This window comes from Falco biarmicus, chromosome W, assembly GCF_023638135.1.
Source record: "Falco biarmicus isolate bFalBia1 chromosome W, bFalBia1.pri, whole genome shotgun sequence".
NCBI classification, from domain to species: domain Eukaryota; kingdom Metazoa; phylum Chordata; class Aves; order Falconiformes; family Falconidae; genus Falco; species Falco biarmicus.
Window position 1 is genome coordinate 21,122,269 of NC_079310.1, and position 17,589 is coordinate 21,139,857.

Here is a 17,589-nt window from a genome sequence, read left to right on the forward strand (position 1 = left end):
CACTCCTTTCATGGACCCCACCATGCTAGGAGCACCATCAGTTGTCACACTGAATAGTTTACCTCAGTCCAGCTCCAAATCATTCATAGTTTGGCAAACTTTCTCATAGATATCCTCTCTTGTAGTTGTTCCTTTGATGCTTTTCAGTGCAGCAAGCTCCTCTGTGACTTCGAAAGAATCATTTGTCCCACGAATAAAAATTAGAAGTTGTGCAGAATCACGAACATCATTGTTTTCATCAAGTGCCAATGAGAAATAGCAAAGTTTTTTTGAGGAGTTTTGCAACTGCAGATTCAAATTTTCCCCCATTTCTTCAATCCTTCATGTAATTGTAGGTCCTGAAAGACTCACTGTACTAAATAAATGCGCCTTGTCTGGACACATCTTTTTGGCCACAGAAAGAAGGCATTCTTTAACAAATTCTCCCTCTGTGAATGCTCTGCCAGTGCGTGCTATGAGCTTGATAGCTTGCTCGAAGTGATGATATATTGAGTTGCTTTGCTTCACAGAAGTATTTTGCCGAGTTGTCAATCCATGTTTCAGTCTTAATATTTTATCTTTTCTCACTTGTCCGACCAAAGAATCATATTTACCTTTATGTTGAGTTTCGTAGTGTCGACGCAAATTGTATTCCTTGAACACAGACACTGAATTCTGGCATATCAGACAAACAGCTCTTTCTTTGTACTCCGTGAAAAAATAATCAGAAGTCCGCTTTTCTTGGAATACCCTACACTCGGAGTCAATTTTTTTTTTTTTTTGACATGATGGTGCACGCGCTTCCCCCTGGTGCTGGCTTGCTTGTCCTGCCCGGGAGCTGGAGGGAGGGAGGGAGAGACGGGGGAGCCGCCCCCCTCGCTGATGCCGCTGCCCCCCTCCTCAGGCCGGCAGCGCAGTCCGGACAGGGTGGCCAGAAGGGACTGAAGGGACTTTGCCGCGCCGGGGCTCTGGCGATTCGCCCGAGTTGGCTGGACCTCGCAGTGCAGAGGCTGCCGACTGAGCTTGCCCGGCAGAGGAGATGCCCGCGCCTCTCGCCCGCCGCGCATCGCAGAGGAGGAGGAGGAGGACGGGGCGGCGGCGGCGCGGTTTGTAGCCGAGAGGCGCCCCCTGGGGGGGCGCAGGTCGAGAACGAGGAGCTGGTTCCAGCCCTGTCCCGGCGGGTGCGTGGGGGCTGCGGAGGCCGGCGCGCGGATGAAGTGGCAGGAGGTCATCTGCAGCTGCTTGGTTTCCCCCCCCAACCCTCGGCGGGGGGGGCGGGGGGTTCTGTAAATACCGGGGGCCGGATTGAGGACCCTGGGGGGCCGTATCCGGCCCGCGGGCCGTAGTTTGAGGACACCTGGCCTAGAGTCCTCCATCAACCTACAGTGAACAGGCCACAGCAGGAGGTTTTCTCCCCCTTTAAATAGCAGTTTGAACTTGAGAGAACCAAAATAATTAGGTTGGAAGTGTGAGAAACTATGGACTAGGGTATTGTTTATTAAGATTTATGTTAAGCCCAATGTAAAGGTCAGACAGTGTGAGAAACTATGGACTAGGGTATTGTTTATAAAGATTTATGTTAGGCCCAATGTAAAGGTCAGACAGCAAAAGATATAAACAGCCACAAGATACCGCTTGTGCAAGATAAGATAACCACCAGATGTCCAGGAACCGACAGAAACAGGACAAACTACCCCATATAAGGACATATGAGTGAGGGGTCAACTATGGGACAAAGGAGGAAGACTTCTTACTTCGGCCTCAACGACCACCAGAAGGCAGAAAACGACCCCCTAACAACAACTGAAGCATGCGCAGAGTACCTCCACTACCTCATGAACACGGGAGTAAAGATGTATAAAAAGGGACTGTTTGAACTGCTCAGGACGGCAGTTGGCGGAGCGCAGACTCCCCTGTCGTCCAGCGCTGTTTTTGCTCATATTCTACTTGCTATAATTAATAAAATTTTAATTGGATTATGATCCGTTGCGGTCTCAATTTATAACAATTTCTGGTGCCGTGACTCGGATAAGGAACGGTGGGCTTTGGTCCTCCGGGGAGGCGCCCCGTGACATTTCGCGGCCCCGCGACCAACAGCTTACTCCAACCTTACCGACGAACCTAAATTCTAGAATAATGAGCAAAGGAGAAACCGGTAAAATCCCATAAAAATTCTGTGCACGGGAGTCTGGACGAAGACGCAGGACGCGTAAGTATATTGCGAATTTGTTCGCAGGTTTGCCGTTCGGGCGGGATTGGGTTTCCTGGGATATAACGAGTGAGAGGTTCGATATACTGAACCAAGCGAGTGTGGACTCTTAAGTACTGCGTTTCCCATCTCCCGCGAGGGACTGGGCCAGGAACAAGGGGAGCGAGTGAGTGTATGTTTGTGGATATACCAGAAGATGGGGGCGAAGGGCAGCAAGCCTTCGACTCCCATGGGAAGGGTACCCACTGTACCTAAGAATACCCCTCTGGCATATATCTTAGACAATTGGAGATATTTCCCTGGAACCCTAGGGAAAGATAAGCAGAAGATGATAGAATATTGTACTAAGATATGGGGAGGGAAGAAGATTTCTAAAAATGTCTTTTGGCCAGTCTATGGGTCAGAAGAAGATTGGGTAAGACAGCAATTAAACCTCTGGGTTAATAATAAAAAAAAACCCTTAACCCGGAGGAGAGTCAATATGCGGAAGTGTGGCTAGAAAGACCGGGAGCTAGACTTTACCCGCTGAATGAAATAAAAATTAAACAAAGAAAAAAGAAGGAAGAGTTAGACGAAACCCTTCTAACCCCCCCTCCTTACATTCCTCCTCCTGCTCCCGCAGCCCCTCCAGAGGTCCCCAGAGCGCCCACTCCCCCACCAGAGTCGGAACAAGGGTCTCCCCCTCTTCCTAGACGCGTAACTAGAAGTCAAAAAGGGGCAGCTCAGATATACCCCCTAAGGGAAATACCCATGGGGGGACCTCAACCTGTGATCGGATATATTTCCGTACCCCTAAACTTGGCTGACCTACGAGATTTTAAAAGAATCGAGATGGGAAACTTAATTGAGGACTCACTCGGAGTGGCAGAAAGATTAAATCAATTTTTGGGACCAAACCTTTATACTTGGGATGAGATGTAATCTATCCTTGGTCAATTATTTACTACCGAGGAAAGAGATATGATTAGACGAGCAGGAATGAGACTGTGGGATGCTCAGCATGCCCAGGGACCCCAAGCAGATATTAAATGGCCACTCCAAAGACCTAATTGGGATAATCAGGATCCAGTGCATAGAACTCATATGCAGGACCTGAGAACTATAGTAATTCAGGGGATTAGGGAAGCAGTACCCCGTGGCCAGAATATCAATAAAGCATTTAATGAAATGCAAAAGAAAGATGAAAGCCCTACTGAGTGGCTGGAACGACTGAGGAAAGCCCTTCAGCTGTACTCTGGGGTAAATCCAGACGACCCTTTAGGGCAAGCGCTCCTCAAAACTCAGTTTGTGGCAAAATCATGGGAAGATATCAGAAAGAAGATTGAAAAGTTAGAAGACTGGCAGAATAGAGGGTTGGATGAATTATTGAGGGAAGCTCAGAAAGTCTACGTAAGGCGGGAAGAAGAGAGCAGCAAGCGACAAGTAAAAATGATGGTAGCAGCGGTCAGAGAGGATCGCAAAGGGCGAACTGGTGAACACAGATCTGCTGGAATGAAACAAGGGAACGTAGTAGTAAAGAAGGAACAGAGATGTTGTTTTTACTGTGGAAAAAGGGGACATATAAAACAGAATTGCAGAGAAAGGATCAGGGATGAGGAAATATTGAAAACGGAATAGGAGAGTCAGGGGCTCTATATCTTAGGGGACCGGAGTCATCATGAGCCCTTGATAAAATTAAAAATAGGTCCCCATAAACAAGAGTTCACCTTTTTAGTAGACACTGGGGCTGAAAAATCAACTATTAAGCAAATACTTGAGGGATGTAAAGTTTCCCCTGAAAAAGTACGAGTAATTGGGGCAAAAGGAGAACCCTTTAAAGTAAGCAAAATCAAAAATGTGGTATTCGAAACTGAAAATAAATTTGGAATGGGTGAACTCTTGCTCGTCCCTGAAGCAGAATTTAATCTGTTAGGACGAGATTTAATTGTTGAATTGCAATTAGAAATTAAAGTAAAAAATCAAGAGCTAACAGTGTCTGCTTATCCTTTGACCGTGGATGATCAAAAACAAATTAACCCCGATGTCTGGTACTCTCCGAACACAATTAGTAGACTGGAAATCCCACCGATTAAAATCCAAATTTCCGAACCCCACATACCTGTGAGGGTAAGGCAATATCCCATATCCCTAGAAGGACGGAGGGGATTAAAACCAGAAATCGATCGATTGTTAGCACAAGGAATCTTAGAGCCTTGTATGTCACCCTTTAACACCCCCATTCTGCCTGTAAAGAAACCAAATGGGAAATATCGGCTCGTACATGATCTAAGGGAAATAAACAAAAGAACTATCACCCGGTTCCCTGTAGTAGCAAATCCATACACACTGCTAAGCAAGCTAGGACCCCATAACTCCTGGTATAGTGTGGCTGATTTAAAGGATGCCTTTTGGGCCTGTCCACTGGCAGAAGAATGCCATGATTATTTTGCCTTTGAATGGGAAGACATAGAGACAGGCCGTAGACAGCAATTGAGATGGACCGTGCTTCCTCAAGGGTTCACTGAGTCCCCTAATCTGTTTGGACAGGCCCTGGAAGAGCTCTTAAAAGAATACCAAGTACAAACAGGAAACGTACTGTTACAGTATGTAGATGATCTGCTCATAGCAGGGAATAATAAGGAGGATGTAAGAAAAGAAAGCATTCGACTCCTAAACTTTCTTGCACAAAAGGGACTACGGGTATCACAAGAAAAGTTACAATTTGTGGAGGAAAAAGTGAAATATTTGGGGCATTATTTGTTTAACGGCAAGAAGATATTGGATCCAGAGCGCATTAAAGGAATTCTGGAATTACCTATGCCTGTCACTAAGAGGCAAATTTGGCAGGCATTAGGGCTATTTGGGTATTGTAGGCAATGGATAGAGAACTACAGCTTTAAAGTTAAATTCTTATATGAACAACTGTCTAAAGACAAAATGCCCAAGTGGACCCCTCAGGATCAAGAGCAGTTTGCCAGTCTCAAAAGGGAGCTAAGCCAAGCACCGGTTTTAAGCCTACCAGATTTAAAGCGGCCATTCCATTTATTTGTTAACATATATGAAGGAACGGCATTCGGAGTATTAACTCAGGAATGGGCCGGACAAAAGAAACCGGTGGCATACTTATCAAAGCTGTTGGACCCTGTGAGCAGGGGTTGGCCGAGTTGTTTACAAATCATTGTTGCTGCTGCCTTATTACTTGAGAAAACGAATCGCATTACCTTTAATGGAGAAGTTGTCTTATATGCGCCTCATAATATCAGGGGAGTGTTACAACAAAAGGCAGAAAAATGGCTTACAGATAGCCGATTATTAAAGTATGAGGGAATGCTTATAGAATCCCCTAAACTATCTTTGAAAACTATTGGAGCAGTTAACCCCGCTGAATTTTTGTACCCAGGAGAAGGTAATGAACTATTGCACAATTGTTTTCAAACAATTGAACAGCAGACACGCATTAGGCCAGACTTAGAAGAAGAAGAACTACAATGTGGAGAAGTATTATTTATAGATGGGTCATCACGAATAGTGGAAGGTAAACGATTGTCCGGATATGCCATCGTTAAGTTGGAAAAAAGAGAATTTAAGACAATAGAATCAGGCCCCCTGAGTGCCAGCTGGTCGGCTCAAGCCTGTGAGCTGTATGCATTGTGGAAAGCATTAGTGTCACTGAAGGGAAAGGATGGAACTATATATACAGACTCACGCTATGCGTTCGGAGTAGTGCACACTTTTGGGAAAATATGGGAAGAAAGAGGATTCGTTAACTCACAGGGAAAAGAACTGATACACCTGGAATTAATTTGGCGAGTTCTGGAGGCATTAAAAATGCCGAATAAAATAGCAGTTGTACATATAAAGGGACACCAGCGAGGTACAAGTTACCAAGTTAGGGGAAATAATGCAGCTGATACAGAAGCAAAACGAGTGGCAGGCAATTATAGTATGATTTTAACTATACAACAAATACCTGTTAGTAAAAATTTGAGTATTGAGTCTGCAGAAAAGGAAAAACTAGAACAAATGGGAGCTAAGGAACAGGATGGTAAGTACATATTGCCAGATGGGAGAGAAGTTTTGCCGAAGGGCATAGCACTTGAAATATTTTCAAAAATACATAGTAAAACACACTGGGGAACCCAGGCGTTAGTTGATCATTTCAATCAACAGTTTGCCTGTATAGGCGTATATAACATAGCAAAGACAGTCACGGCAGCCTGCGAGACCTGTAAAAAGGTTAATCGAAACAACATGAGACAAAAGCCTCTTGGAGGACGTTCCCCAGCATACAGACCTTTCTCACACATACAAGTGGATTTTACTGAACTACCCAGGGTAGGGCGTTACAAATATTTATTAGTAATGGTGGATCATTTAACACATTATGTTGAGGCTTTTCCTACCTCCAAGGCAACTGCTAACCAAGTTACTAAAGTGTTACTTGAACACATTATACCTCGATATGGAGTACCTGAAGTAATCGACTCGGACAGAGGAACACACTTTGTGTCAAAAATTGTTAGAGATCTAACAGAAAGCTTGGGTATTAAGTGGGAATACCATACGCCATGGCATCCACAAAGTTCGGGAAAAGTTGAAAGGATGAATGGAGAAATCAAAACTATTTTGACTAAATTAATGATAGAAACCAAATTATCATGGATTAAGTGCCTACCCATGGCGCTATTAATTCTCAGAACCAGACCCCGAGCAGATGTAGGAATATCAGCGTTTGAAATGGTGTATGGAATGTCCTATAGAATTGAAAGTCCACAAACAAATGTTTTAATTCGAGACCGTGTGATTAATGAATATGTTTCACAATTAGCAGAACATCGTAACAAGCTTTGGGAACATGGACTGATTGTACAACGACCACCGTTGGACTTAAAAATTCATAATCTTAAACCTGGGGACTGGGTATTGGTTAAAACGTGGAAAGAAGAAACCCTAAAACCCAATTGGGAGGGACCTTATCTTGTTCTGCTTACAACAGAAACGGCTGTCCGGACTGCTGAGCGTGGATGGACTCATGCTAGTCGCATTAAAGGCCCAGTGACGAGACCCCACTGGAAAGTAATCAGTACTCCAGGTGACACCAAGATAACCCTGAAAAGATAACATAATGATAGAGACTTTATTTGATTATTTTGCCGCATTACCTTTTGGTATAAAGTGTGTATTGTTGTTTATATTTGCTATAATTATTTCTTTTTTTATCTATTATATATGGAAGCGTACAAAGTGTGTTGAAGGAAATTGCTAAACTTATGCAACCACACAATATCAAGTATAAGAAGATATGCTGATGCAAATAATATATGCACTCTAGATATATGAATTAGATGTAATAATTTGAACTGCAATTGTTATCCATTTGCTTGTTTCAGGTGTAAGGTATGCCAGAATAAATGGTGGACACACTGTGAATGTGGATACCCTCCAATAGGAGTTTGCACACAGTGTTGGAAAATCCAAAGAACTCTTACTGAGTGGAAATTAAAACAATTAGAGTCTAAACAAGAAATTATTCGAGAATCCCATGAGTGGTGGGAAATTTTTGCCAAAGGAATAAACCCTCAATATTATTGTTACCACTCCACCGAACCAGTCCCCTTTGTAGCTGAAATCTTGGCTATAAAGTGCAGGAGGGAAGTACTAACCGTGTCTTGCTTGGCCCCATTAATTAAAGCTGCGAAGTAGGAAGCCTATGTAAACAGGCAAAAAGCCCGGAACAGCTATTCTCCTGAAGAATTCCCTTGCTGCCGAGAAGATGGTACACCCCGTGGCTCGAAGCAACCGAGTCGACGGGCGAGGCAGAGGAGAAACAAACCGTGGAGAAAAGAGCCAGAAAAATGGGATGCAAAAGCAGCCATGGCCGAACTTCCCCAGGACTGGTAAGAATATACTTAAATTAACAAAATTAACAAACACCCTTTTTCCTGGTATACCATTAATTGTGCTATTGATAATAACCCAAGCAAAAGGGGGAAACCCACATGAACCATTTAAGTGGGAACTAATATCTTGGGAAGGAACGAAAACAATAGCCACTTTTAGCAACCCAGGGCCACCTGAATTTGTAGTGAAACTTTGTAATTTAGTACCAATACCTTGTGAAAAAGGACCTCCATTTTATTTATGCCCGGCCTCTGGACAGCCTTACTGTAATTATCCCGGACACTATTATTGTGGTTATTGGGGATGTGAGACAATAGCCTCGGGCTGGACAGTAAAGGCTCCTGATAAATATATAAAAGCAACCTGGACTCCTAACGGATGTGTACCTGAACAAACGGGTGTAGATCTTACAGGTCTGCTTGACGTGGATTATGTAGCTCCACGTAACAAAAAAGTCTGTACCCACATCAAATTTCAAGTATTGCATCCCCTAGAAGACGAGTGGTTAGTAGGACGAACATGGGGAATACGTGTCTATGCAGGAATTCCTAAAGATTGGGGAGGGCACTTTCTCATAAGAAAAATTAAAATACCATATGATTCACTCCCTGTTGGGCCGAATAAAGTATTGAATTCACCCACTTTCCCTAAGAAAAAGATTGTCCCCACAAGTGTTACAACCACTCGTCCAAACTCCCTATCAGTAACAGATAAAACAACTAATGACACGGTGACTGAGTTCTCTTTAGTTAAGGATTCAGGAGTGTCAGAGTCTAAAGACCCCTTATGGGATTTAATGCAAGCCTCTTATCGTACCCTTAATGAAAGCAAACCAAATTTAACTAAGGAATGCTGGTTATGTTACAATGTTAGACCACCATATTTTGAGGCAATCGGAATACCAGATAGGATTCAATGGTCTAGTGGTTCAAACCCACAAGAATGCCCATGGGATGACCAGAGGAACCATACGCAAGGAATTACTATTCAATTGGTAACAGGTCAAGGAAAATGTATAGGTACAGTGCCCGAACAATATCAGCCCTTGTGTAATCAAACAATCACTAAAGCTAACATAAAGAAACACAAGAATCAAAATGACAAATGGGCTATCCCGACACCAGGAGCTAAATGGGTTTGTTCAGACTTCGGAGTAACGCCTTGCCTATCCCTAAACGTGTTTAATCAATCTCAGTTTTGTGTACAGGTGATTATTGTTCCTCGTCTGATCTATCACACCTCTGAGGAGGTGTTACGCCACTTTGAAGGAGACCTGAATAGGCAAAAACGAGAGCCAATTACAGTGGTAACCCTAGCTACACTGCTGATAGCGGGCGGAGTTGGAGCAGGTACAGGCATAGCCTCCCTAGTAAAAGGTCAGGAATTACAAAGTTTGCAGATGGCTGTAAATGAGGATTTAACAAGAATAGAACAATCTATCCAAAATTTAGCCACTTCAGTAAAGTCTCTATCAGAAGTAGTGCTGCAAAATAGAAGAGGATTAGATCTATTGTTCTTAAAAGAAGGAGGGTTATGTGTAGCTCTCAAAGAGGAATGTTGCTCTTTTGCTGATCATACGGGAGTAGTCCTGGATGCCATGTCTGAACTCCGGAAAAGGTTGGAACAACATAAAAAGAATCTTGAGGCGGGCAGGTCATGGTATGAAAACTGGTTTAATATTTCACCTTGGCTAACCACTTTGTTGTCTGCTTTAGCAGGACCACTTATTATGTTGATTCTAGGACTTATATTTGGGCCTTGTATATTACGCTATATTTTACATTTTATTAAAGAACGGTTTGACATAGCTAAATTGCTTATTTTAACTACGAGGTCTGGGGCAAAGTATAAGAGTGTATCTATTAATGAGGATGAAGATTGTTGCGAATGCGTTATGCCACGTGAGAACTATGCCTATTGTAATTGTGAGGTATTACCTTGTGAGTGTTATGATAAATGTTGGGATTGTGGAAAAAGGTTTGTTCGCAGTGCCGAGAATGAAAGTAGTGTTTAATAAACAATAATAGGATAAAAAGAAAAAGGGGGGATTGTGAGAAACTATGGACTAGAGTATTGTTTATTAAGATTTATGTTAAGCCCAATGTAAAGGTCAGACAGTGTGAGAAACTATGGACTAGGGTATTGTTTATAAAGATTTATGTTAGGCCCAATGTAAAGGTCAGACAGCAAAAGATATAAACAGCCACAAGATACCGCTTGTGCAAGATAAGATAACCACCAGATGTCCAGGAACCGACAGAAACAGGACAAACTACCCCATATAAGGACATATGAGTGAGGGGTCAACTATGGGACAAAGGAGGAAGACTTCTTACTTCGGCCTCAACGACCACCAGAAGGCAGAAAACGACCCCCTAACAACAACTGAAGCATGCGCAGAGTACCTCCACTACCTCATGAACACGGGAGTAAAGATGTATAAAAAGGGACTGTTTGAACTGCTCAGGACGGCAGTTGGCGGAGCGCAGACTCCCCTGTCGTCCAGCGCTGTTTTTGCTCATATTCTACTTGCTATAATTAATAAAATTTTAATTGGATTATGATCCGTTGTGGTCTCAATTTATAACAGAAGTAACTATTAGTAAAGAAGCATCATTTTATTTTACAAAAGCAAAATTTAAAAGGAAAGCTCATAAAATGGTATTTAATGCATTTATTGGAAAATATACTAACTCCTCTCCCTTTTTCACATAAATCTTCAAAAAGCCATGACATTCCTCCCAAACAAAGGAGTATGTGTTTTTATTTGTGTGGCTGTAGCACAGCTGTGGGCTGTACTCTATTTTGTCAACCAAAATCAAAATCTGGTCCCTTGCTTTTACAAATGTATTAACAAGTGACTTGAAAAAATCATAAAAATTCAAGTTTGAACATACTAAAAAGTTTACTGTCTTTGATGACCAGGCTGCAAAAAGATTATCAGATTATATATGCACTGGCAGCTCTTGGGATATTATCATGAGTCCCATTCTACATCATGATTTTTTTCTGCAAGCCCCTGATGACAATTATTTTCAATAGATAAAGGTTCCAGCTTTCATTACAAAGAAAAAATAAATTTCTGCCTTATTGTTGTGGGGGAAAAAAGACAGAAAACGTATGCCCAGTTGCTTTTAATGGTATCTACAGTGTAACAAAAATAATCCCATAGCTTTAAATTTTCTTTTTAAGACAACTTACTGATGTATTGAAAACTGACTCCTGACTTTAAACTGCCTTTGGTTAGCAATTCTGCCATCCATTTAGGCTACAAACACTCAAAAACAATGTCAAAACAGAAAAACCTGGAGAAAATGTTCAGCTTTCCCCAACTGGTAACCTGAAAAGCTGCAATTCTTGTCAAAGTGTCATGTGCTTATAGGCCTGGCAGTGGCAACACATTTGAACTGTTTGACTTGATGTTGGGACGGCTCCCCCTTCTCAGCCAGCAAGATATGGTCCTTATGGGATGAGCTCCCCATCCAAGCTTTCTCCCTCCACCTGCCCAGTGAGTCAGGTACATGGGGAAGTGTCATGGTTTAACTCTAGCTGGTAACTAATTACCATTCAGCCACATGCTCACTCCCCCCTCACCCAGAGGGATGGGGAAGAGAATCGGAAAGGAATGTAAAATTCAAGGGTTGAGATAAGAACAATTTAATAGGTAAAGCAAAAGCCATGCATGCAAGCAAAGCAAAACAAGGAATTCATTCACTACTTTCCATGGGCAGGCAGGTGTTCAGCCATTCCCAGGAAAGCAGGGCTCCATCACACATAACGGTTACTCGGGAACACAAACGCCATAATGCGAAATGTCCCCCCCCTTCCTTCTTCTTCCCCCAGCTTATATACTCAGCATGACATAATATGGTATGGAATACCTCTTTGGCTAGTTTGGGTCAGCTACCCTCACTGCATCCCCTCCCAGTTTCCTGTGCCCCTCCAGCCCTCTGGCTGGCAGGGCCCAAGAAACCGACAAGTCCTTGATTTATTATAAACATTACCCAGTAACAACTACAAACATCAGTGTCCTGCCAACTTTATTCTCACACCAAATCCAAAATACAACACTGCACCAGCTGCTAAGAAGAAAATTAACTCTATCCTAGCTGAAACCAAGACAGGAAGCATGGTTGTTAGTTGGGTGAGTTGGAATCTGACAGGATTAAGGAAATCTAAACTGACAGCTGGTTTTGTTCAAGGAAGCATAATGTGCCTGTTGTTACAAGAGACAATGTGGGATGTTTGTGCACAAATGCATGACAAGGGCTTTCTCTTATCTGTATATGGAAGTGCAGCTTAGCAGTTAAAGCAGCACATCAGAACTAAATGCCTTGCAGAGAAAACTTCATGTGACTTTTTCGTTATACATGGTTTATGGTATAAATATGATTATGGTTTTATTTTCACTATAGTTGTCAGGAATAGATGTTTGAATTTTGATCTAAATAAAAAGGAATAATATTGCATATTTCATAATTCAGCTCCTATTTTCTCTGAGCAAACTGCCCACCAACTCCTGCAAGCTAAGCACAGGCATTTAAAAACAAATGCAGTTTCAATGGGACTGTGCAGCTCAGTGCTCAGAGGAATCACTGCCCCTTCTGCTGAACTCAATAGGCATTGAGGCAGCTACCAGTGCTGAAGGTGCCCATCTGGAACCACTAAACATTTCTCGAGGTTTCTCAGTCTGGAGAGATTTTACCATATAGATTGAGCTCACAACAGAAAATCTTAGAAATCGCTTTATTGCAGCTATGTGTAAAATCACAGGCTCTACTTTGGCATGTTTTGCACAGGTTTTACACTACTGCAACCCTGATGAATAACCCAAAGTAACATTTAATTTCCATCAGTGTCAGTAAGTAAATAGCTGAGCCCAGGATTTATGAAGTGCTCAGCACAATGCTAATGATGTTTTGGTGACACTGATATGATTGAGGCATAAATTGACTCACATGGGACTGACACTTGTCAGAATTGGCTAAAATAAAAATGGGAAAAGGATTTGGAAGAGATGAAAGCAGAGGCACAGGATAAAGGCATGATGGTGATGTATGCTGAAAGCACAAGAGCTGGTGATTGGCATAAAACATGGAGCTGCAGAGTAAGGCAGAAGACAGAGAAAGCATCAGGTATTCCTTTGCCCATGAATGCTGCAGAGCTGCAGTACACCTTGCTCCTACTCAGGCATGTGGAGAACACAGCTACTTGGCTGGGTGAGCATGTCTGAAGAAAGGTATCCAGAGCATTCGGGGCAGACTGAAGCCCGGGTGGACTTCTGCAGTTCCCAAGTTCTAGGTCAGACTACCCTGAAAATGAAGTCATTCCTGAACATGGAGTGTCAGGTACATCATGCTGGGCTTGTGCGAATGTAGGACAGAGTGCTGGTGTTATGAATTCCAAGACTGCCCTTCCCATGCAAATGAGATGATAGAAGAAAAGGCTGCAGTTCCATGCAGAAGGAACCCAACGTACTCTCATAAACCAAAGTCAGATGTGCCCACAGAGCTGCTGTCCCAGGAGATTTAGGTTTAGGACTTCCACATTTGGCCGTCATGAGGAAAAGTTCTCCTCCAGGAGGAGAACATGGGAGGAAATGCCTCCCTCCTTGTTCTGCAGCCCCAGTGTTGGAGGCAATTCTAAACCCACTCAGCCATGCCCTGCAACAAGATCCTTTCTGTGGATGCATGAGACACTTTGGCTATGAGTTTTTGGTTTTATGCTGCTGTTTGGGGTAGAGATATATCTATAATTACTTTCACAGTAGCTAACATAAACTTAGGAGTAAAGAAGATTGGAATAAACAAGGATAAGTCCAAAAACTGAGAGGCAAATCTGTTTGATATAAAACTCTTAGCATCATGCAGGTCCCTCAGAGTCATATTTTCTTCCTTAACAGTTTGTAGATCCCTAATTTAGAATACAATATACTTGATGCGTTGAGCTTGCTGGTAAACAAGTTCTAGTCTTTTCCTGTGGAAATATTTACCTTCCAAATTGCTGCACTTCTATGCAAAAGCAACCTGTTCACTCCCATTAATTCAAGTCAGCATCTGACCACAATTAATTCAACTGTTTCACACACACACAAACCAGTTTATCTTGTTTTTCTTACTAATTTTGATAGCAAATGGTCATGGATTAATAATACATTAATACATTCTCTTTTCACCGAAGTAAGGGACAAAACAGAAAATCTCAGACCTTAACATTTAACTCTAAATGCAGAAAGTGTGCTAAAAGCTTATTTAAATGATACAACTACTGAAGAAGTGTAACAGGGCTTGTTATTTTCTGTCCTGGTTTTAACTGGAATAGAGTTGATTTTCTTAGTAGTTAGTACAGTGCTGTGTTTTGGCTATGATGTGAGAACAATGTTGCTAACGCGCTGATGTTTGTAGTTGTTGTTGGGTGATATTTATACTAAATCAAGGACTTTTTGGTTTCTTGGGCCCTGCCAGTGAGAGGGCTGAAGGGGCATGGGAAATTGGGAGGGGACACAGCCAGGACAGCTGACCCAAACTAGCCATAGAGGTATTCCAAACCATATGACATCATGCTGAGTATAAAAACTGGGGGAAGAAGAAGGGAAGGGGAGGACATACAGCATTATGGCATTTGTCTTCCCAAGTAACCGTTATGTGTGATGGAGCCCTGCTTTCCTAGGGATGGCCGAATGCTGATGGAAAGTAGTGAATGAATTCCTTGCTTTGCTTTGCTTGCATTCGTGGCAGTTGCTTATCTCAACTCTTGAGTTTTGCATTCCTTTCCAATTCTCCTCCCCATCCCTCTGGGTGAGGGGGAGTGAGCAAGCGGCTGTGTGGTATTTGGTTGCTGGCCAGGATTAAACCATGACATTTTCAAAACAAAACCTTATTGATATTTTCACAACTAAGCATTTGTAAAGCATTTTTTAACATGGGTGTCTGAAAATTGTAGAGCTGATTCTTGCTTCCTAATGAAGTATAGAAACCATCCAGGCCTGCCACAAATGTAAACAAGTGCCAGGAATTCATATAGAAGCTGGAAGTACCCATTATCTAGTTTCATTTCCTGAATACACCAGTTGTGTGAGAACCAGAATATAATTTTAGGCATGGCAGCCATTCCTCATTCCATGGGCCTGACTGAACACATTTTAATGAGAAAATGCCAGTTCACTGGAACTGATTAATTTCACATGCTTTCTTGTTTCCTGCTCATCATGTTCACCTTCAAGGGTTCCCACCCTGCCTTCAGCTGGGCATGGAGATGCAGCCTGAGCTTGTGTGGTAGCTGAAGGCCCACATTGGGCCACCACATTGGGTGTCACAGCACCCAGCTACCCCTTGAGGACCCGTGGAGTCCAGCAAGCACAAGTTGTTCATCAGCTCCAGAGCTGCACGGTGATGTCCAGAGCTCAGTGCTCATTGACAGTGAGGTTATCATCTCTGCACTCATGTCATGGGTTTTAAAATCATCTTTCTTCACATTTAATGAGTTATTTTCGTTTTGGTGATCGCTATCATGAGGCCTAGCTGGTTATTTGCTCTTTGTGTTCAGATTGCTTTGGCAATCTCCTAGGCCTCATGATATAACACCGTCATGTGAAATGTAAGCACAAGAATGCAGCTGTAGCTGTAAATTAGGGAAATTAGCAATATACTAGTTCTCTCTTACACCATGCTTGTAAGAGACTGCATTGGTGAGAACCACCATCACCACAGCTGATGTTTGTCTCAACATTGCTATGGCAGGAAACTCACACCATCACCACAACAAATGTTTATCTCAACATTGTTAAGGCAGGAAGCCAACACCACTGCTACAGCAGAGGTTTATCTCAACATTGTTAAGGCAGGGAACCCACTGACTGACATCATGGAGCAACAGGGGGAGCTAATCCTGAGAAACTTAACCAAACCCCTGTGCATGCACCCAGACCCCGACCTCTGAGGACCACCTGATGGTATTGGGCATGCACACCACTGCCAGGTGGAAGGTGTGGTTAAGCAGAACAGCTCGTGAAAACCCTATAAAAGAACGGAACCAACCAACATCAGACAGAACGTTCCCCAACTGGACTTGGAAAAGAATCGGACTGTTGGGATGCTGCAGCTCTGGGGTGGTAGCTATTGCTGTAAGCTCTTTCATTCTTTCCTTCTTTCTTTCCTTCCTTTCTGACTTTCTCTCTTGCTCTCTCCTTTGCATTTGCAAACCTGTGGTCAAGCAAACAAAGTTCCTTGGCTCTTGACTTCGTTTTGAGTCTTAATTCTGTTCCCGAGAATACAAGCAGAACCTCACTCTGGTCTTGGACTAGCATGCGACAATGCTTAATTTGAAATCCATCCTGTGTTGAGCAAGCCTTTGCTTGGAAGACTGTATGCAATTGCTCCTGCCCATGGTGGAAGGTAAGACAAGCATTTTGTTTAGTCAGCCATTCCCATTCACTGAAATCTGAGAGCTCTATTTGTGTCCCCTTTCCCACTCAGGGTGCAAGAGGGAAGGCTGGTGCTCTTCCTGTGGATCACCATTTGCTCAGCCCGGTTTCTGAGCAGTATTCCCTCTGCTAATTCCAGCTGAAGTCACCTCCTGAGCTGAAAAAGCTGGCCAGTGGACTGTCCTGCCCAGACTGCTGTCATTGCTCACTCCTCTTGCCAGAATTTTTTTATTATTATTATTTTCAGATTTGGCCAACCAATAAGTAAAAACTTTGTCTCCCAAGCAGAGGTGAGATCATGCAGATACTGAGCAGAGCTGGGAGTCTGAATGAGCCAGTTATGTCAGCCAGTTAATAACTTTACTGTTGTCATTTATTTGTCATTCATCCAGAAGAATCCAAAAGTGTTTTACATTCTTTACAACCAGATTATAAACTCTTCTTGCTAACAGGGGCGCTTCACACACCACTGAAAGCATGTCACCTCTTGGGAGCAGTGCAGAGCTGCTCAGTGGTGCCCTGACACACTGCTCTGTCAGGGACGGGAGGCAAAGACCACACTGAGTAACTGAAGCAGCAAGGGAGTTTGGTGCCATACCCAGGCACAGCCCAAATGGCCACTTGGAATTTGTCCTGGAGCCCAGGGCTAATGCTTCCCACTGGTACAAATCCCTTCGAAAATGAACCACCCCTACGTGACAGACCCCTCTGATGTTGCACCAGGACTCTGACCTGTACTGCCTGGCTTCTCAGTAACCCGGGCATGTGCTTAGGGAATCTGCTGTTTCTCAGTGAGATTATGGAAATTTCTATATATAAATTCAGTACCCAGAATCACTTTCTTCTCTTGTTAAATAGGGAAAATATCACTGGCTGGGCTACCTCAGAAATATTTTGTATGTAAGAATTAATTCAGCTTTGCATGATGCTTTGAGAAAGGCTCAGAACAAAATAGTGTATACCCTGTCATGGTACATGTTACTTCCCTGCATTTAGAGAGATAGAGAAGCTGCATAAGTGAGTACACAGTGCATTAACTTCCCAATCTGAATCACAGCACACAGTTTGTTCAATAAATTTTGTGTCTCTCCCTTCTGGC

The 17,589-nt window shown here is 43.0% G+C and overlaps 1 long non-coding RNA gene across 1 annotated transcript; it reads left to right on the forward strand.

Moving 5' to 3' along the window:
- Window positions 1-1,437: 1,437 nt before the first annotated feature.
- Window positions 1,438-1,961, forward strand: LOC130142027 (uncharacterized). Its single transcript, XR_008819267.1, has 2 exons — window positions 1,438-1,516; window positions 1,624-1,961. It is a non-coding gene; the product is annotated as an uncharacterized LOC130142027 (long non-coding RNA).
- Window positions 1,962-17,589: the final 15,628 nt, after the last annotated feature.